Source organism: Pinus tabuliformis, chromosome 3_1, assembly GCF_031772625.1.
Source record: "Pinus tabuliformis cultivar Carrire ecotype Pingquan chromosome 3_1, CPIR1, whole genome shotgun sequence".
Taxonomy (NCBI): domain Eukaryota; kingdom Viridiplantae; phylum Streptophyta; class Pinopsida; order Pinales; family Pinaceae; genus Pinus; species Pinus tabuliformis.
In genome coordinates, this window is record NC_142301.1 from 156,832,232 (window position 1) to 156,855,173 (window position 22,942).

The window sequence follows — 22,942 nt, forward strand, 5'->3', positions numbered from 1 at the left end:
GGAGCGAATCCGGGAGCGATTTTTTAAAAATATATATATATATATATATATATATATATATATATATATATATATATATATATATATATTTTTTTTTTTCTTTTTTATTTTTTAATCTGTGATACATATATGTCAACAAAAACATGTAGAATGATGAATTAGATATAAAAAACATAAAAAAACATAGATTGATCATTGAACCATATCACATCAATCATCTAGATTCTAGAAATTATAATTTTCATCAACCATGTCCACAAGTTAGTAAAATACATATTACCACTGCAACATAATGAGTCTCGTGAATCATGATTCATCAAATTCAATCTTAAAGTTTCAACTTCAAGCTTTCAAAATTGAAAATTCAATATATAACATTTATCATCATTGATCACCAAAGTTGTACTTGTAGCTAAGTTTAACGGTTAACCATTACAAGAAGTAATATCTTAGATATTTCTAAGTCCTAACTTCTAACTGTTAACATGAAATGAAATGATATAAAATGAAACATGAATAATGAAATGAAATGAAACAACTTTAGTCTTTCACGAAGCATCATATTCATAATTCACAATCATTACCAATGAGTTATAATTGCCAACTTCAAACTTCAAATTTTCATTGTCACAGTCATATATTGTTTACAAAAAATATCATTATGATATGAAAGAGTCAAGAGTCAAGAGTCAAGGACTCAAAACTCAACAGTTATGAAAACTAAAGTCTAATAGAAACTAGAAAATACAAGTAAACTGTAAATCTACATGTGGCCCTTGCCACGAGAATCTCTAGGAGTATAAGCAGGTCGTGGTGGTCTTCTAGGAGTCTCCCGCATAGACCGACGATCAGAACTAGAACCGCCACGTGAGGGTGTAGATGGAGGTGGCGACAGCAAAGGAACAAGACTCGGACCTCGAGCACTGCTACTGGATGGTGGAGGTGGAGGTGGCATGGCTGCTGCAGCAGCTGTAGTTGCTTCATCTTCATCCCTTATAAGTTCCTCTTCCAGTTCTTCAAGATGCACTATACCATCTTCCAAATTGTCATCCTCAGGGTGATTGTCCCAAATTCTATATGTGGGATCCTCATAAGCCCGATCACAGTAATGACTCAACAACCTCAAGTTGTAGTGCACATAAACCAAGCTTTCTGCTCGGTTTTCATTGAGTCTGTTTCTTTTCACATTGTGTATGAAGCTGTAGGTGCTCCAACACCTCTCTGCAGAAGAAGTATTCACAACCTTTGATGGAACTTTTTTTGCCAATTTTGGCAAAAGTCCATGGCCGCCATATGTTTCCCACCATGTGAGAGCATCAAATCTGTCTCTGTCTTCCATTGCAGGGAAGGTACCAAACAAACCAGTGCCACTGAAGTATCTGCTTATTTCAAGACGCACAGCTGCACATTCCTCCCTGTCAGGTATCAACTTTTCCAATGCTTGCAAATATACACTAGTTACCTCTGCATCTAAATGGGGTCTGGTCCTAATCCCACCCCCTTATGCAGGTTGGCCCAACCAAGATGTAGAGTAGTATTTTGGCATAAGGATATACGCCAAGCAATGTAGTGGAAGATTAAGTTTATTCCACCGTACACACACAAAATCGTGAATCATTTTGTACAAGTCGGGATCTCTGTTATGAACAATATCTTTTATTTGCCCCAACATGGTATCCATCTGCTCATACACCTCGCCAATCACTGGTTTGTCTGTATCTGCAAACCAAATCATGTGATAAATGGGCTTGGTGAAATCCAACACTTGCCTCACACTTGTCCAAAACTGACCATCAAGAGCGGCCTCCTCCACTAGTTCAAAACCTTGCCTGTCAGCTGCATTTGTAGCTCTTTCCTTTAATACCTGCCAATGTGGACTTGATACCATGCTAGCCAATGACTCTCTTACCTTCAAAAGGCGCCTGAAGGTGAGGTAATAGCTACCAAATCTGGTCTTTCCAATCTTCAACAACTCCAATCTCGAGTGACTGCGGAAAAGGCCATGTGTATTGCTACGATTTATAATACATTTGCTCATTTGTTTGCCTTTCTTGTACCTATCACCAATCCATTGGTATTGTGCATTTTTGTTCTTGACAACATCATGCATCAGAAGGTTCAATGTGTGAATCAAACATCCAGACCAAATTATGTTGGGGTATTTATCCTCAATAATTGCTCCTGTTGCCTTACAATTAGGAGCATTATCAGTGATGACTTGGATGACATTGTATGGGCCAATACGGTCAATTGTTTCAAGTAATGCTTCTGCGATGTTGATGTCGGTCCTGAACTTGTCTGAGTAATCATGTGCAGTTAGAAAGATGGCACCACTAACAGACACAGCAAGAACACTTATCAATGGCTTGCCTTTTACATTTGTCCATCCATCAGATACAATGGACACCCCATGGTCAGTCCAAGAACTCGTCATTCTATTCAAAGAATGTGATATTTTTTCTTTTTCATGATCAAGTCCAACGGTTCTTATACCCAGGGCTCTTGTATCCTTTAGGGGCATCATTTATGGCAGAAACCATTTCGTGCTAATAAGGTGAGCGAAGAACATTGAATGGTATCCCACATGCATAGAGAAATCTGTAAACCTTAGAATCCACATCATTCCTACACCCCTCATCAAGGAAATCTGATATGGTTTTACGCCTTAAACCTGATGACCCTGTGCCTCCATATCCACTGCCGTGGGAGGATGCTGAAGGAGTTCTTTGTGCTTGTGATTGTGAGCTTGGTTCAAAGAAACCCCTTGATTTTTTTGATTTGTATTGGGCTTCCTCCTTTTCCCTTATGTATTTGGCTCTATCCGCTGTTGACACCGCTGGACAAGTTTTGATTCCTATTTGTTTGTCTCCATCCCATGGCCTTTTCCCGCAGAGGTGTTTTCTGGCATGGGTGTATGAACCTGTGTAATCATTGTTGCAATGGGGGCAATGAAATTTAGTGGTTCCACCCCCTTTCCCTGCTTCAGGCCTGTTAACATATTTCCACAATGGGGTTTGGTCTTGTTTAGTTTTTTGAGAGTCATGTTCACCCTCCTCCAGCTCCTCCTCACTGGGGTTTTCATCAAATCCACTTTCTCCAGCTTCTTCATCCCCCTCTTCATTTTGGCCCCTCCGTTTCCTACTCTCCAGCACCATAATAACCATAAAAGGGACCAAGAAGAGGAAAATCCCAAGAAATATAGCCAGGTCCATGATGTTTGATATTTGTAGGGTTTTGAATCTGCAAATTAATTTAATTTATTTAGATTAATTAATTTAATAATTTTAATCTATTAATTTAATTTAGATTCATAATTTTTTTACTAAATATAGTTAATAAACTAAATTAAACTACCTAAATTACTACCTAACTAAATTAAACTAACTAAATTACTAAGTTACTTACCTCTCTACAGGCTTGCTCCTCGCTCCTCGGCACTTGCTCCTCGCTTTTCCTCGCTCCTTTGCTCTTGCTCTCATACAAGTGATAATGAAATGTTTTTTTGCCCCATTGGGCTTTTAAAACATTTTTTTTTGTTAAATTGGAAAAATTTTTCGTGTCCGCGGCTTTTTTTCCGCCCGGATCGCTCCCGGCGTTGGGCGATTCGCTCCCGGAGCGACGGGAGAGAACGCTCCCGATGTCGCTCCCTAAATTGGCAGGGAGCGCAAATTTTTTTATCGAGAGCGCGCTCCTGACCCGCTCCTGCTCGGAGCGCGGATTGGGAGCGGGAGCGAGGGGGGGGAAGCGCTCCCCCGCAACACTGGGTTCAACCCTTCATACTTTGAGCTACAAAGTATTTATAGAGGTTTCTTAAAAAAAATCTTGATTTAAAAATCAAGATTTATTTACCAAATATCTTTTGAAACTAATTACAAAAATAGAACTAGAAAATAGGAATTTTGAACTACTTGGACATCTTGCAAAGAATTCGAGGCTTATGCTGATGACTGAGGCTATAAAGATGTTATTCTGTTGTATTTCCTAGTTATTTGTCCCTTTGCTCCTACAAACTTGCATCATGTTGCTGAAAGTTTGTTGCCTATTGCTGGAAACCTGCTGTCTTGTCAATCAATGAGCTGACAATTTTTTTCCCATCTGTCTTCATTAGGAATGACAAACTTTATCAATTTCTTGTAAGTCTCATCCACTTCAGTGTATTTCTAAAAGGTGGGCTTGACTATGAACAAGTGTTTAATCTCATGCTGAATTAGTAAATCAAAACTTAATCCTTCAATAAAAGCTTTTCTTGTAATGGTTCCTTTGATCTTAGCAAATTTTGATTTATCTACAACTATAGAATGCAATCTATGCTGGTATTCTTCAAGAGTAACCAACCTGTCTCCTATCCCTCGCAAACCTGTAATTCCTTTTTGATGTAGTACATTAAATTTTTTATGAAACTTATTGATTTGAATTTCTAGATTATGACACTTGTTTTCTAATTGCAACATTAAATTCCTCTTGGTAAGTATCCTCCTAACTTCTAGAATGGTTTCAGTCTTGCCTTTAATCTCATAATCTTTAAGCTCTTCCTTTGTTTTTGAATTTAAAATCTTGATTATTGCTGTTGCATCTCCTGGTTTGTGACCCAGCTCCTTCTTCACTTCTGCTACTGCTTCTTTTGATTTCTCCAATAATTGTTCTTGTTCAAAAATGATTTCTATTGAAGGCCATAACTGAGTTATGGATTCATTGATATCTAGCCAAATATTTTCTTTAGCTTGTGCAATAGTTTGAGCAATAGCAGACTCATTTTCAAGGGCCACTATTCTTTGAGTCAACCTATGACTCTTCTGTATTTTTGAATCTCCCATAGCTTTAGCTAAATCGGCTACTGTATCAGTGGATTGTGTTTTTGCTGTAATGGTTGCTGCAATAGAAGTTCCTGCTGTTGAAGTGCCTGCAATGGATGTCGTTGCTGATACATTAGCTTGCTGTTCTTTTTCTTTTAATAATGTCTCCAATTCAGTCTCCATCTTTTGTATTTGAAGATTCTGTTCAACTATGATCTTGAACATGTTTTCTTTCTCCTTTTCCAATTCTCCAACTTCTTTAGTTTGTGGATCCTCTATAGTAGGGAGTTTAAGTTGCTTCCTTAATGCTAAGATATCAACATTTTTGCTCTTGATCATTTCTTCAGCTGCTTTCACATCACTAGGATCATATCCTAACTTAATCACCAGATCTTCTAAAGATTTAATCTTAGTATCCTTAGCCAGAGATGATATTTTTTCCAACTTTAACTGTGACTGAATATTATTTAATGAAACTTGCAGCTTGGATGCTGCCATAGCTGAGCTAGTCAGAGTGGAATAAATCATTTCTCCAACTTGCTTGTGTAAGTCAATCTAGTCAATAGCATGAATTTGTTTAATATCAAAAGCAAAAATAGAGTTCTTATAATCTTTTGTGGTGCTGGGGAATGGAACTTTAGGTTCCAAGAAGGCCATCTGAAACTGTCTTTTCTCAGTATCAAGTGCAGAAAGAAGTCTGTGCTGAGAAGCTGAAGTCTGTTTCCAAAATTCAGAATAGGTAGTGGCCTTTAATGCTTCATTTTTCCTTTTAATCTCCCTATATTTGGCGAAAATACTTGGTTCTGTTGCACTATGAGTTGGCTCTCCTGTCTGAGATGTTTCTAATGCACCTTGAGATGTTTATAATGCACCTTGAGAAACTGAGGATACAAGAGAACTTGAGAAAATCTCCTCAATTCTTGGAAAAGTTGTAGCATGGGGACTTGTCAGTACCAATGTTGTTTGTTCCTGTGAACTTTCTTCTTGAAAATGTTCTTCAAGAGGATTAGTTTTCTTTCTTTTTTTAAACATTATGAAATCTATCTCTTGAACTTCTGAAACGGAAGGGGAAACACTTTCCCTTACTCTCTTAGTCTGCTTCTCTTGTGGAACTGGAGTTTGTGATGTTGTTGAAATGAAAACCTGTTCTTCTGCTTCCTGCAATGTATTTTCTTGCCACTCTTCTTGATTCATGTATTGTTCTATTTCTGGTCTGGGTGTGTGTGCATAAGGTGTAGTTTTCTGTTCTACCCTTAACTTAGAAATAATCCCCAAGGGATCATAAGACCAGGTAAAGCTTAATTTAAACTTCATCTATTTCAAGAGAAGGTATGCCTCCTTCGCTGCTGCTCTGGTGTTACAAATGAATTGTCCAATCTATGCTTTCAACTTAAATTGAGACTTCTTTTTACCTGATACAAAATGCAGCTCATCCATGTTCATCATCTATCTGATATATTCTAATGCAAAAATTCTGATTGGCACAAACTTTGGCAGTCTGTATGGAGGAAGCTCACATCCATATATTCTGATTTCTGTGTAATTCTGATATAAATACCAATCTCCACTTCTTGTCTGCTCACTAAGGTGAAGGATTCTTTTGATTTCAGGTGAAATCCTAGGAATAATATCACTACTGAGCAAGCACAAAGCCATATGTAGAAACTGATTTACATAATCACTGAAAGAAAATTCATTAGTGTTCTTCCTCACCAAGGAAGTCCAATGAATTACAAACTGAGGATTTCCCTGTTCATCTAGCTTTTGTAATGGAAATTGAAATTTGTTTGCTTGATAAAACAGGAACAAGTACACAAGAACTGATTTATATTTGAAGGCTCCTTCAGTAGAAAACTTTAGAAATTGATCATGAATAGCTTCTGCCAAAAATTGACTGTAATTGAACATAAGTGATGGTTTATCACCTACTGAAAACACTGATAAAAATCCCAGAATTACTTCATTGACCCACTGATCGGTTGGATAACCTAACAGACATGAAACCATTGAAATAACCTGTCTAGTCATCTCTGGAAACATTGAGGAAGGGTATGGTGGACTTGTTCTTGGCAATTTTGCATTTTCAGGTAAAAATATTTCAAATATTTTGGCTCTCTGAGGAAAAGTAAGTTTCTGATAGATTTCCATGAGAGAATCTATAGAAAAAGGATGCAGAGGGGCTGAGGGTTTGATTTGAAGAATTTGGCATATTGACTTAGGGGAAATTGTAAACAAGATATCATTATTTTGGGAAATGATGGCTCTTTGACTCAGGATATACCTAAAGTGACACCAGGTTACAAATTCAGGGAAGGAATGAGTCTGAGGGAAAATGAATTGAGGAAGGAAGGAGTCCCATATACTCAATTCATTGCCAACATCTAAGAATTTCTATTTTGCCCAATTGTGAAGTTCATAGAGGTCAAACTCACATTGGGTTTCAGACATCTTATATTGTTGGTCAACTAAGGGCAGTTTATCTAAATCTATAACAGGGGGTAGCAATGGGTTTTCTACAACTACCTTTGATTTTCCTTTAGAAGACGACATGCTGAAAGAAGAAATTTGATATAAAAATTTTCATGAACTATGCTAGTCATGTCATCCTTTTCTTCATCAGAAAATGATCTTCTAATCCACATCTGGCTTTTCTTCATACGACTTCTTCTTCCAAGTCATGCTTCCCCTTAGGATCTTTCATCCAACCACATGAGTGCTAGTTGTAGATAACATCTACAACTCTCTTTCGGTAGCCTTGTATCAATCCATCCAGTTGTTGTTCAAAAATAAAAAATGAACATCAAATCAAAGTTACTTTTTTTGATGGCCTTTCATCATGACATCTTGCTTTCAACATCAACATCTTGCACACTCATAAGCACATCTCCAAGAATTTAAATGTCAATGGTCTCCTTTCTTTGTAGACCTTACCAGGGTCTTCATGCCTTCTCCATGGAGATATCATGGCCATTTTTTCTAGTCATCAGATGTTGATTTCCATAGTTGCACTTCTCATGATCTCTTCTTTATTTCTTCACATATTGTTCCTCAGCAACTTCCATCCATAGTTCCTTCATCGTTTAACCACCTCATATGAGGACATATTATGTTGAGTTCATCTTTTCAATATGTGAACCATGTGTTCATGCATCTTTCCAAAGGAAGAGATCCCTTTTCTTTGATCATGCTCATGAGGTAGGGCTATTTGCAACTATATGATGACATGACTTTAAAATGCATACATACCTTTTTTCCAGTTCTGGTCATCTAGATTTCTTTTGACAACTTCCCTTTCATGATTAAAAGTACTTTAACTGTCTTGACCAGATGCACTGCTTTGTCATCATACCATCATCCTGCTAATCAGTGAATCCCATACAAGGTGGAATTCTCAGCGAGAGTGAGTGAAGTGTGTCTCCAAAGTGAGGTCAAAGTCTTCTTTATATAGGCTTCTTGTCCATGTTTTTAGGCCGACTTGTAAATGTCTCTAGGTTGACTTGTTCATTGTGTTATGAGGAGGTCTTGGAGGGCTTTTGACTCTAGCATTGACTCAAATAATTTTCTTTTCAACATGTAACATGCCCAAGAAGGGTCTTTCATATATGACAATGAGTTTCTTGACTTGTAGACACAATGACAAGCCCTAGAAGCTCTCAATGGGATCTTCAACTATAAAAATAAATTTCCTTGAACATGAAACCCATGCCTCAAGAATAATAATAATAAATTTATTTTTCTCTTTACATTAAATACATGAAATCATGATTACAAATGCCATTATGAAGACCAAACCTAGTTACATATTGTAGAAATTTCTCATTTCCCACCCCGGTTTTCAGTTTCTCCTTATTTCTCCTATATAGTTAAATGCCCTTTCCCATAACCATACATTTAACAGACTGGAAAAAATAAATTTGCTGAAAACACAAATTCTGGAAATTTTACAGAATGATGGAAATTGCAGAAATAAAAATCAGCAGTAATAAACAGCCATTAAAACACATTTAAACACTGAGATTTTTGGTCAATGTGACCCTGGAAAAACCCCCTACAACTCTTGGGGAAAACCAGTTTGAGAGCTCTTCTTTATTTCTGGAAAATGCCTTTTTACAGTAAGAGAAATATTCAGCAAAAATCAGCAAGCAAACTTTTACAACTTATCTCAGCCTTGCTGAAACTCCGCCTTGCTGAAACTCTGCCCTGCTGAAACTCCGCTGTACAGACTTGCTGAAACTCCGCCCTGCTGAAACTCAACTGCTGAAACTCCGCTCTGCTGAAACTCTGCTCTGCTGAAACTCAGCTGCTGAAACTCGCAGCTCACTGTCCAAAAATCTCCCTTGCTCTCTTGCTCTCCTTCTATCAATCTGCTCATGAAAGAATGAATGACCTTTTCCTCCTTTAATCCAGCCCTAAGTGATTTTTGGGTGATCCCTAAATCCAATGGCTGAAATAGATTTAGATCAATGGCTGAGATTAAATGCTCATTTAAATCTCACTTTCTATTTTTTAGTTCACCCCACTTTAATAAAGATCTACTTGGTCATTTATTTCCAAAGTCATTTTTCCTTTCTAATTTTTCATTGACTTTATAAAAGTCACTTTAAAATTAGACTTAGTAACTTTATCACTTAAAGTCACTTTTAAATTAGATTTAACTTTATAAAATTATAAAGTCACTTTAGGAGAAAAATTAAATTCTTTTGGACACTTTTCCCTAGGCCAAAGATCAAACCTAAGGGAACCACCTGTCCTCTGGTACCAAATTTCAACACACTCATCCTGGGCTCTGTTCCTCATAATCTTGCTAGTCGACCCAACTACCAACTAGTCGAGACTCAAATTGAGACACTTGCTGAGACTCCATCTTGAGTAGCTTCTTCTCGGGTACTCTAACGTGCTCTTGCTATAAGGACTTCCTTAGAACTCTGCTCTTCTCAACCATCACTTCTCTACTTTGCGCACTTCCCAACTTGCTGCTCAAGACTGAGCTTGTCTCTACCTGGAACTTGTAGAGATTCTTCATCCACACACCTATCTGCTTCTTACATCATGAAGCCAAGTGTTGGAGGTAAGCCTTACCTCTGTTGAAGATGACATCATAACCCTTGTCTGAAAGGGTAGTTACTGAAATAAGATTATGCTCCAGGTATGTAACATAGTGGACATCTCTGAGATGCAGGGGATTACTTGACTCTCTTTGAAAACTGACAATGCCAACTCCTGTAGTCGCATACATGCCATCATCTCCTAGCTCAATTTGAAACTACATGTCCTTCTCCTTCAGGTGGTTGAAATACTTCTTGCTCCTGGTCATATGGAAGGATGCTCCTGAATCAATATACCATACACTGCTATCTGTTGAGCTTGCCATGCAAGCTATCAATGAGAAATCTTTCTCGAACTAGGCAGAAAACACATCTACCTCCATTGATTCAACTACATGATCCTTACTGGACTCCTTATCCGATTAGGACACTTAGTGGAATAGTGTCCGAACTCATGGCAATGGAAGCACTTGATCTTGCTTAGATCCTTCTTCTTCTTCTCGCCCTTCTGGTTGGACTCAACTTCTCCTTGGTCCCTACTCCCCTTGGCTTTGCTACCTTTTCCTGCCAGGGAAAAGTCCCTTTGTCCTCTGCTGGAGATTCTCTACCAGGTCTCGTCCCTCTCTTGATTTCTTCTTGAACGCAGTCACTCCATAACCTTTCCCAACTAGGAATATTCTCTTTGCCACTCATCCTGGAAACTATAGCAAGACTTATGGAGTCCTGAAAAACTTTTTCTCTACTGTCTCGCCCACACCACCTAGCTCATCCCGAACTTGAGTGAACTTGAAAGATATGTGATGATGGGCTCTCCTTTGCTCATCCGGATACTTCTTAGCTTCTCCTTGAGAGCAAGCTTCCTGGCATCACTGGAACCCTGATACAAATCTAAGATGGCTTTAAACATCTCATATGTTGTCTTCTTCTCATGGAGATGAGGGATAATATGGTCTTTGATCCCCTTAAGAATGATCCTCTTCGCCTTGGTGTCATTCTTGTTATGCTGGGCCAACTTTTGGGCATCTGTAGGTGGCACTATTCACTGCTTCACAAACTCAAGCACCCCATTATCTTCCAACACAATTGATATCCACTCCTTCCATGCGCAGAAATTCGAGGCTTCCTCTAAACCGTGATCTGACCTTAGTCCTTGGAATTCCATACTGCTATCCAAAGAACTGCTTTGCTCTTCAAACTCTAGCTTAAGCCTCCTGCTTAATCTGCGCTCTTGATTGATTGGTCAATCTGGTGCTAGTCTTTATACCGTTCTCTGCTCTGACACCGTGTTAAATTTCCACGAAACTTTGCAAATACTTAGATGAATAATTGAAAAATGAATCTAGTTAACTTTCACCAAGATACAAAATTTCTTAACAATAGAGAAGCAACGAAATAAAAATACAAAGATAAAAAAATGTCACACAAATACTGACACACTTGTTTTTCTCAGGAAACCCAACTAGGAAAACATGCTTGTTTGATGTGGCTATTTTATTGATTGTTCTTGGAGCAATTGAATCTATTACAAAGCAATCTGTCTCTCTTGAGAAAGCGTTTTGCTTCTCACACAAATCTCAGCTGATACAATTGATCTTGGCCTGCCTTGATCACTACTTGATCTCGGTTCCTGCACACAATTGATCCTCTGTTGCCTCCTTGACTTGCTCTGCAAACCTTGTTGTCTTGCTTCAATTCTGCTCCTCCTTCCTTGCGCACTTGGCCTCCTTATTCCTTGCGCTAATCTCCTATTTCCTAGTGCACTTCTGGCCCTATTTCTTAGTGCACTTGAGCTCCTATTTTTTAGGACCCCAGCTCCACACAACCTACACACAACCAATCCTCTTATATTCTAGTGCACTTGTGCTCCTATTCTTTAGGACACAATTCATGCTCTCCACAATCAAGGCTCTCTCACACTAACTTGTGAGCTCTGTCTTGTCACAATCCTTCATGCACAAAACAATTGTAATTTAGTTGTGCCTTTGTCCTTTCTTTATAGATTTGATCCATGCTAAATTAAGCTAGTTCAACTTTAAAACTCGAGTTGTGATAGCAAGTTAACAGAGAGAGTTACTTGCTCTCCTTTGAATCATCACTAGAGTTGTTAACTCGTGCTCTTTCCAATCAACACTGGAGATCTAACTTGCTCTTCCTTCAATCAAGACTGAAGACTAATTCGCTCTAATTGAACTGCTAATTGCCACCTGGTTCTGTAGTCAAACTGATTAAGACTCCACTTAACTTAAGCTCCAACTATACACATGTTAACTTGATGATTATTCTAGTAAAGTGGAAATAACTCATCCTAACTAAAGTCTAACTCATGAGGACAACTCGAGGTCTTTCACTAGCTAAGGCACAGGCCAAAAGACCTTGCTCACTACATTTTCAACACCTAGTTTGGCCGCTCCAACTATGTCCTTGTTTTTGTGCTCTGCAACCCTGTTTTGGTAAGGGCTATATGGTGTGGTCAACTCCTTCCTGATAGCCTTCTTGGCACAAAACTCCTTGAAGGCATTTGAGGTGTACTCCCCACCATTATTTGACCTTAGTGCCTTGACTTTCTTTCTAGTCTAGTTCTCAACCAAGTCCTTAAACTCCTAAAATTTTGAGAAGACTTCATCCTTTTTCTTCATAAATAATATCCAAGTTTTCCTTGAGTGATCATCTCCGAAGGTGACATAATACTTGTACCCTGAGAGGGATACTGAAGAGAAGGGACCACAAACATCTAAATGAACAAGGTCTAAGATGCCCTTGGCCTTGTTATCCTTGCGGGGAAAAGAGGTTTTGGCATACTTGCCAAGTGTGCAACCCTTGCACACCTCATGTTGGTCCATGCTACATTGTGGCAACCTCGTCGTTATCTCTTTGAGGATTTTCAGCGCACCATGGTGCATATGCCCCATGCGCCTATGCCATAACTCCCCAAGCTCTCTGCCTGTGTCATGGTTCCCTCTGTTGGTTAATGTTGTGGCTGTCTCAAACTGCAATCTATACAAGTTCTTATGTATGAACCCAATCTACTTAGCCACCTTGGAGTTTGATGGCTTTATAAACACCCTACGTTGTTTGAAGGTCACCTCGGACCCCTTATCCTCCAACGCTGAAACTGAAATGAGGTTCTTCTTGAGCCTTGGAATGTAAAGGACACCTCTGAGAAACAAGGGGTTACTAACTCCCTCTCAAATTTGATTGTACCAATGCCCTTGATTGAGTCCTTCCCATCATCTTGCATCTCAATATGGGACTGCATGTCCTCTGTCAGTTTGTTGAAGTAGTTTTTGTTCCCTGTCATTAATAGGACACACAGTTGTCTACATACCTTAAACTGGTAGCCACTAAGATTTCCATGTGGGTAATAAGTGAGAACTCATTCTCAAACTGAGAAGAGACCTCGTCTATCTTTGGAGAGGCTTCTACTTGGTCCTTCTTGGACCCTTTCTTTTGGTTAGGGCACTTAATAGTATGGTGCCCGAACTAGTGGCACGAAAAACACTTGATCTTGCTGAGTTCTCTCTTCTTCCTCTCTCCCATGGAGCTCGACTCACCACCATCACTGTTCTTCTTTCCCTTTGACCGCCTCCTTTGTTGGACAGAAAAAATTTCTCTTCATCTTTAGTCTTGGTGCGAGACCCTCACTGAGCTGGACACAATCACCCCATAATTGCTCCTAGTCCGGAAGCTTCTCTCTGGGACATATTCCATTCGTAAAATTTTCTGAGGCCTTGGTGAAACCCATCAAGGAAAAACTCACCTAGTCTTTATTTGAAACTGTCTCGCGCACACCAGCCAACTCATCCCTTACTTGGGTAACTTTGGTGAGATAAGACACCACATAATCTGACTTGGACATTTTGATGGTCTTCAGTTTATCCTTCAGTACTAGCTTTCTGGCCTTGCTTGAACCCATAGAGGTCAATGATGGCTGCCCACATAGCTTTGGCTGACTTCTTTTTGGTCAAGTGAGGAATGATGTGGTCTTTGACTCCTTCCAAGACGATTCTCCTCACCTTGGCATCTCTCTTGTTATGCAGAGCCAACTGCTGAGGTCATTGGGGGTCGTTAGGACATTATCCAAAAACTCCCATACCCCATGTTCCTCTTGACCATGTCAATTCTCTCATGCCATGAGTAGAAGTTGGATGCATCGTTTGACTTGTCCTCAAATCTGAGACCTTGATAAGCCATACTGTGAATTCACACTGTCTAGAAACCCTAGCGACGAAGTCGAACTAGTGAACTCACTCTGTCTGTATTGCAGAACCTGCTCTTGAAGATGAAACATGCTTGGTTTTCAATCAGAGGCCCTGCTCTGATACCATGTTAATTTCCCTTAAAACCCAACGACTGATTTGCAATTTTCTAAGTGTGCAACTAGAAATATAAATAATTTCTATTCTGGAAACTTAAAATTACAAATACATTGAGTTTTCTAACATAGCATGCTCAACAAAAATTAAACTGAATTGAAGACAAAAACACATTCAAACACGTAAGATAGGAAAACCTGCAAACTGTGTTTGTTTTCTATTAGCTTAGCAAATAATGATCTTCAAAAATTTATACAAGAGAAAACTTCTCTTCTACAACAAATCCCTCTAAATAGATGATCCGAGCAAGATCAAAACAACCCCTGCACACTTGTGCTATGGTACGACCACACAATATGACCTCTATGTGCACTGGTATGTGTTATATGGCTGCACAATACGACCTCCTCCTGTTCACACTAGCTTCTTGTATGACCACACTAATTCTGGGTTGAGCTAAGGCTATTTGGCCTTGTCCTTCTAACTCTCTTGGTCGTTGATCTTCTTGGCTGACTGCTGAAACCCTAACTTTTGCTACTGAACTAACACACACACTCTATGCTCTTTAATCTGGCCACTTCTGCGCCCTATTCCCGCTTATAATTCGAACTAGGCCCCACTGCCTCTCTCAATGATTGAGATTAAAACTTGATGAAGGGCTGAGATTAAATCATTAGTTGACTTTAGGAAATTTTAATTTTCCCAAGTCCAACTTTAGGAAATAGTTGAATAAATTAATATTCTGCCATGTGGCTATCTTGTGGGTCCTGCTAGCTTTAGTGTTTAGGCAAGAAAAATCCTTCCTTCTCTACTCCAATCAACATGCCCTTGATACTACTTGATGGGCATGCCTTGATTCAAAGCTTAGATGATGATGATCATCCCCAAGATGATTAGGGAGGGCTTGTATTACCTCATGGAGCTCCAATGCTGGAGAGAGAGTACACTACGTTGTCTAGATGGCACCCATGGAGATGACGCAGGGCACCCAAAGCTAGCTTTTGGATACATGGAGATGTTCTAACACTTGATTTGAGGACCATTCCTCAAATTGTGGTTGATCATGATGCTTGGAGACACATCTAGCCTTTTCATTATGCTTTTGGAGCATTTTTAGCCCTAAAAGGGCATGATATCATGCTTAGAGAGGCCTTATGACTCACACGTGTGGGAAAATGATGGCATATTTTATTTTGTTGAGCTATTGGGTTGGCTTGTAACCCATTTACTTTATGTCTACTCAAAATCAAATTTGTTTAGGGGCTTTTAGTTAGATTAATGGAAGTGATAGACCTCCTATAAAAGGAAAATCACTCCATTCATTTGTTTATCAACACTTGTTGGGATTTCGGTCTCCGTAGAGACAACTCGACTTAGCCTTTGCTACTAACTACTTGTGGAGATGTGATTTTTTGTGGAGCTATTGCTATTGGAGATTAGTTTGTGTATTGGAGATGTCTTTTTGAGATTGAAAGAAAGCAATTTCTTGGAAAATTTGTGAGTATTTTTGCATATCTTTTATGGTTTTTCATGTGATGAAATATTGCTAGGGTTTTCTATTGTTCCTTGTCTAAATGCATATTTTTAATGGAAAACTTGGTAAATTATTGCATGTTAAATCTATTTTCCTTGAATTCCCTAGAAGACCTCCTAGAGAGCTTTCTTCTAGTTAATTTCTCCCCTCATAAAAAGATATTTAGGGTTTGAAAGTGAAAACTAGGGTTTTCCCCCTTACTCCATGCATGAATTTGATATATCTTAAATTTAGCCCTAAAGACTCCATCACCCAAGTAGGGAAAGGCATTGGGATCCTTGTGGTGGTAAAAATTGATTGAAAATTTTCTCTTTTCCTTTTCCTATTTTCCTAGGCCCTATAAGGCAAGCCGCTACGGCTAGGGCAAGGGCCGAATTCAACTAGGGTTGTTTGAAGCAAGTCGTTGGATCTGCTTTGGCTTGTTTTCACCTTGATTGAACTCACACACTCAGAATTTGGCCTCTTTCATGGTGAAAATTGTCGCAGTACGACTTATGTCATCGGCCCTAGGAAATTAGTGCCCTAATAAAACCGTAATCCTACAAAAGGCCTCAACTTAGGGCTTATTTGAAGGTTTTCCATCTATTGTTGATATCATATTTAAGGAAACGTTTTCTTTGGGCTTCCATGCGTAGATACACTTTTGTTGAGCTACATCTTGAAACCCTAGAAACCAAGTATTCTTTTAAAGGCTTTTTACATAGAGAATTGTGCCCTAATCCATAGAAGAAGTACCTTGCTTAGCCTTTCACATATATCACCTTGAGCCAATTTACTTAGAATATCCTTTAGGTGAGACATTGGGAAGCCTCCCATGTGGTGGAATTCTACTAAAGAGCATGAGTGGAGTGCTAAGGTGACAAGGGAAACCACCTCGTTGTTGCATCTTGGTCTGGCTCCTGCTTTGTGAGGCCTCTCACAAGGCCTGTTAGATTTTGAGGCTACAACTTCCTATATGTAGGTGATTTGAGCCTTTCAAATAGCTATGGGAAGCTCATTGCATAGTGCAAGGAGGATACAGTCCACTAATTTGATATGAACATAGGCCTTTACTTTCTAGGTCTACAAGTTTGGTAGGGTGCAAGGCTACGAGTGAGTACTTCCTTGGATAAGGTTAGTACACAGTGGAGATTTTGAAAAGGTTTTAGATTTAGATAACTATCTTCTCGATCCATCACATAATTGAAATAATTGCCATTGTGTTTCGAACCATCTAATGTGGTTCATCATCATTAGGTTTTAGATGCTAGATTTCAAACCATTGGCCACTCCTACAGTGTCAATTTTTAAATAATCTGCTGATTTAGAATCTAGATTCATATTGTTGAAATTTCTAAGTCTGACTCGTTAGAAATACCTACTACATTATCTGGTTTATTTCTCCTACTTGTTTATTCCATTAACTAGCTATTTATAAATATAAATATCGAAAATAAACACAAATGTAGCCTTAACTCATATACAGATCAACAACTGAAAAATACTGAGACAAACACACAAGGGACATTGTTATTTTTGGACAATCGTCCCCGGAAAAACCCAATGCGGGAAAACCCGTGAAGCAGTTCCAAGGGTTTTATTATTATGCAGATTCTTGAGTACAACTAGGGTGTCGAAATGGCTCACCCAACAAAGATTGTTATACGACAGTAATACCTCTTCTCGGAGACAGATATTCAGCCTCTCAGCTCTAGTCTGCCCCACGAAAATACTTCGGGCGCTTCCTCTTGGCTCTGTGTCAGCCCTGCTAGGCTCAATGTAGCTCCTGAACCCTTTGCGTTAGCCTTCTGACTCCTTGCGTCAGCTCTCTGGCCTTCTGCGTCACCCATGCAGGCCCCTCAGCGTCTGCGCAATCCCTAGCTGCCACTGCGTGGCTCCTGTTGCCTCTGTGTAGCTCTAGTTGCCTCTACGTCAGCGTCTTTGGTCACTGTGCTGACCCTTTGGCACTATCTCTACCTCTCTGCTATGTACTCACTGCCCCTCGCTGTAACAGATCACTTGTTCGAATTTTCTCAGCAAGCCCCGCTCCAGAAAATCGAACTAACTGATCAATCTTGGTGTATCTCTGACTGACCCTCAAGCCTCTTCTTATACTTTTCTTGTTGAATCTTCAATGGTCGAGATTAAGTCTCAAATCAATGACTAAGATTAGATTTGGTTTGATCCATGTCATTTAAAACATTCTCACCCATTTTTATATTAATACCCATTCATATTTTAATTTTCCTAAGTTTAGACTTAGGAACCCATTAAAAATATTAATTATTTTAAAATCTCTCCAATCGCGTGGAATTTCCCCAAACCATTTCTGGCTCTTGGAAATCTCATGTGCTTTAGCCTCTCCACGATTTTTCATGGCTAGAGCACATCTGATGCTACCACAAATCAACACATATTCAGTAGATCCTTTTTTAAGTAGGAATTTGATTGGTTCGTTGATATATCATGTGAATATCAAGCCTGATGTATGTTTTGCAGTGAATACTTTGAGCCAGTTCATGGTTGAACCCAAGCAGATTTATTGGAAAGTTACCAAACATGTGCTCTGATACTGGGAGGCCATAGTTCATTATGGCTTGAGGTATGTGGTAGATCATGAGTTGGTGCTGCATGGTTTTGTTGATTCTGATTGGGCAAGAGATGCAACTAATAGGAATAGCACTTCTGGTTTTTGTTTCAGCTTGGGCACATGTATGATTTCCTGGTTCAGCAGGAAGTAGTCAGCAGTTGCACTCTGTTCAGCAAAGGCAGAGTATATGGCAGCCTCTTTTGCTTGTCATGCCATACAACTTTGCAAGTTGATAGCCAAGTTGACAAATGAAATGTTGGAGATCACTTGTGTTTACTCTGACAATCAGCATTGCATTGGGCTCCTGACAATGCATTGTTTCATGATCGCTACAAGGACATTGATATTCAGTACCATTTTCGTAGAGGCATGGATTCGAAAAGAGCAATGGTCCTGAATAATGTTCCCTTCAGATTTCCAGGTGGCAGGAAACTTTGACCAAGCCCCTATCTAAGGGAAAGTTTTAGATGTTGAAGGAGGGACTTGGTTTGGTGGGGAATGCCTTCCTCGTAAAGAGGGAGTGTTAGAGTTTACTTGTTGCTCCCAGGTGTTCTCATTCAGTATTATTCCAGTGATGATGAGTAGATCCGTACAGCTGTGATAATCAGATCCGATCCCACCTAGATCCTTGTGCAGATTGTGAGCAATGTGCATTAGGTAGGTGTAGCAGTGAAGTAGACTCAATGATATTGCATGCATGCAACATCTGTAAAAAGTGTTATTTTCATCCTCAGTTTAGATAAGTGCATGGTTAGAGAGAGTTCTAGATTTACTGTAGGCACGGTTTCCAAGGAGAGAGATGCAAGTATGGGCGAAACAACTTTTCTCTTAGTGGGCGCTCTATTCTAGGTTGCCTTATCCTCACATGAAAGTGTACTCTTCCCAACGGAGGTGCATGCATTTAGGGTTAGGTTTCTCTCTTCAACCCAGGTGCACCACTGGCATGGTCTTCCTTTTGTAAACCCTGGTTTCTCCTATTCAATAAAGAGACTGAGGGCAATTCACTAGTGTGTATTAGATGAGAAGATACATGAAGTTTTTAGCTTATTGCTTTGTAATCATTGTGTTCTGCGAATACAAGGTGATTGAGTGCTGCAGACTTCGTATTGGCGGAGTCATAATTTCCAGAACTCTGATTTTATGCAGATGTAGTATCTACAGCATGCTGTTCTGATTTTGCTGTAGAATGCAGTGTCTGCACTTGTGAATCTACAGTCCAGATCTTTTTAGTATACACGGTCCAAAGTTTTTGATATGGGTAATTGAATTGTCAGATTCATAGTTTAGAATTTTGATTTATATGAAGTGCAGATCGGTCATAAAAATTTAACACTTTGGTGGGTGGCCTGAGATGCCTTCTTCACTGTTAAATCATCCCATCAACAAAATATTACAAAGAAAGAAAGCGGGTAAGGTAAGAAAATGAAAAATAGGCTCTAAATGTTTTGAAATTAGAATGTGGAGAAAAATTTTCAGAGGCAGGAAGTACATGTTATTTGGGCATGTGTGCAGTTATCGAATTCTGAAAATACTACCTCCTCCCTCAGATAGCATATTATGTTGACATTTCCCTTTCTAAAACCCTGATTCTCTTACAGACATTTCCTTGTTTAGAACTTATGTTTTCAGCAGTGTCAAATTCCTGGACGGCATAATTGTGTTGTAATCTATAAGACGAATAAAGTGTAAAAAAATGCCAATTTTTTATTTTCTGTGCAGTTGTTGGGAACATGTTGAGAAGTTTAAATTTAATGAGTCGAGTCCCATTGAGTCCTCACATCAGACTATTTGCCACTATACCAAACTACACTTTAATGTTGTCTTTGCCATAATTGTGTGTTGAATAACATTTAACGAAATTTGGCCAGTGTACTAAGCTTTTTAGAGGCCCAACAATTTTCAATATGAATTTGTTTTGTGAGAGCAGTGGAATCGTGAATGCATACGTGTTTGCATTTTAATGACAAAAATATCTAGTTAATGCTTTATGATATATGGTTTAAAGAACTTTTTAAAGAATTAGGGCTTGACCTCTATTTAAAAATCCTTTTGTGTCTGCTGATATCATCTCATTGTACATATTGTGAGTGCAGTACTTTTATAAGAACACATTCATATGGAATCTTACACGCAGCCACACTCAGATATTGAATCGTATGTTGAGAAGACAAGAGGTCAAGTTGATTCTGATTTTGGAGGTACTGAGTCTGAATTGATTCCTGGTCTTCCTCATGACATTGGAATTCTCTGCCTAGCAAGGGTGCCTCGTAGAGATCATCAACTTCTCAAATGTGTTTCTAAGAAATGGAGGGATTTTTTATCTAATGAACTGTATTTCCATCGTCAAAGGCTGAGAATTGCAGATGGTTGGATTTATGCACTGTGTAGAGATAGCTCTGAATGCGTTCATTGCTATGTGCTTGATCCTGCAAGGCGAAAGTGGAAGAAGCTCCCTAGTCTGCCTTATGCATGTTCAAAGAGATTTGGAATGACATGTGAAGTTCTTGGAAGGAAACTCTACTTACTTGGTGGCTGTGGTTGGACTGAAGATGCGACCAATGAGGTCTACTGCTATGATCCTTTACTAAACAAGTGGGAGCAGGTTGCAAACATGGTGACAGCAAGGTTCCATTTTGTTAGTGGAGTCAGTGACGGGCGTCTCCATGCAATTGGGGGAATGGGATCCAACTCAGAAGCACTGACTTCTTGGGAAACATATGATTCAGAAGCAAATAACTGGACACCCCATGAAGACTTAAATATTTTGCCAGATCTTGGAGAATCATTGTCTTTCGATGGTAGAATATATATCAGGCACATCAGTACAAATGTATTCCCAGATACTTATGCAGCTGTCTATGACACATTAAATGATGTATGGTCTCCTTTTGATAATGAAATGACCATGAATTGGTGTGGTCCTGCAATAGTGGTGGGAGATAATGTGTACATGTTAGATCAAACTGCAGGTATTAAACTGATGATGTTAGATAAGGAAAATCAGAGCTGGGTACCTGTTGGGAGAATATCTACTTATTTAATAAAAACACCATGCAGAATTACAGCTATTGGGAACATGCTTTTTGTTATAGGAAGGGGTCTACAGACTCTGATGCTTGACTTGGAGAAGGTAGGAAGGGTCAGGGGAACATTGCTGACGACTTCTATTCCTGGATTGGGCTCTGTAGATGATATCATTATTAGCTGCAAAACCATTGCGATTTGACAAATGCCAAATTTGTTATACAGTGTCATTGCTACATGCCAAGGAATCTATTTATATTGGTGCAACTTCCATCACATTATTGTTTCTGTACAAGTTAATGTAATTATTTATCATATAGAACTGCACACTGTATTTTGAATCTTGATGCTAGAGAGCTACTTGTTTAGCAGACAGTCCCTTTTAGGGTTTCTCTTTTTTTCCTTGGATATGAAACACACATTATTAGCTGCAAAACCATTGCGATTTGACAAATGCATTATTAGCTGCAAAACCATTGCGATTTGACAAATGCCAGAATTGTTATCAGTGTCATTGCTGCATGCCAAGGAATCTATTTATATTGGTGCAACTTCCATCACATTATTGTTTCTATGCAAGTTAATGTAATTAATTATTTATCATATAGAACTGCACTGTATTTTGAATCTTGATGCTAGAGAGTTACTTGTTTAGCAGACAGTCCCTTTTAGGGTTTCTCTTTTTTGCCTTGGATATGAAACACATTCTTCCATTAATATTTTGTTAACTAGCCTGGTGAAGTCAGAAATTATGGATCTTTATAACTGCAACGTTTCATAGCTGAGATGCTTTAAACAACCTATTTGTAGGTCAATTGAATTATGACTAATGATGCGATATCACCTTTTGTTTAATGATCATTTTTAGATTGTTTTGAGTGTTCTTCATTCCAGTTGCTGAAGAGAGCTGGTGTGTCAACAATTATTTGAAGAATGTTCACTTCTCAGCTAGGTATTATCATGTGGAATGACATTGGAATTCATTCCTTCTGATTTGCCATTCTTCAAGGAAAACATGGATTTTTGTCTTCATTTCTTACAATGCATCTGGCTTTGATCAGATATTAATCGACAAGTAAACATGCATCTTTGTAACTGCAAGATTTCATGGCCGAGATCCTTCAAACAATATGGTGTTAGGTGTTGATGGTGTTAGGTGTTGACATCAGTTCTCCAATGTTTATTGTCTTTTGAGGTGTGACTAGTGGGGTGATACTGTCCTTTGTTTAATAATCATTCTTGGTTTAAAAAAAAATCATTCTTAGTTTGAGTTTTTTATTGAGGTCACTGAAGATAGCTTGCATGTTAACAACGCTGGGAGATCAGCTCAGTGCTCAACTAGGTATTGTCAGGTGGAATGGCATTGTTTTGCTATCCACCATCCTTGAAGAGAAAATTGCACTCTCAATTGCTTGACATGCTCCAGGTTTGACAAGTTATGAATAGAAACTAAACATGCATTGAACCTGAACACTAACATGGCCTCCATACCATGCACATCCGTTGCAGGTACCTTGTGAGGTAATTTATAGCATTCTGTATATGGAGTTTGGCTGTCTCTGGATATATGGCTTCCAAATTCTGTGGATATTCTCTTGAAGTCCAACGTCATCCTCAAGAAATATGCGTGAAGACAATATTGGAGTACAGTGATTTTACTTAAA

At 38.9% G+C, this 22,942-nt stretch overlaps 1 pseudogene across 4 annotated transcripts in view; it reads left to right on the top strand.

The window, feature by feature from the left end:
• The window catches only part of LOC149186270 (F-box/kelch-repeat protein SKIP4 pseudogene), an 85,384-nt pseudogene extending 63,615 nt beyond the window's left edge, over nucleotides 1-21,769 (top strand). For all 4 annotated transcript variants that reach the window (XR_016255688.1, XR_016255689.1, XR_016255687.1 and 1 more), the window contains one exon: nucleotides 20,348-21,769. The product of XR_016255688.1 is annotated as an F-box/kelch-repeat protein SKIP4 pseudogene, transcript variant X2 (transcript). The remainder of the gene's footprint in view (nucleotides 1-20,347) is intronic.
• The last annotated feature ends 1,173 nt before the right edge of the window (nucleotides 21,770-22,942 follow it).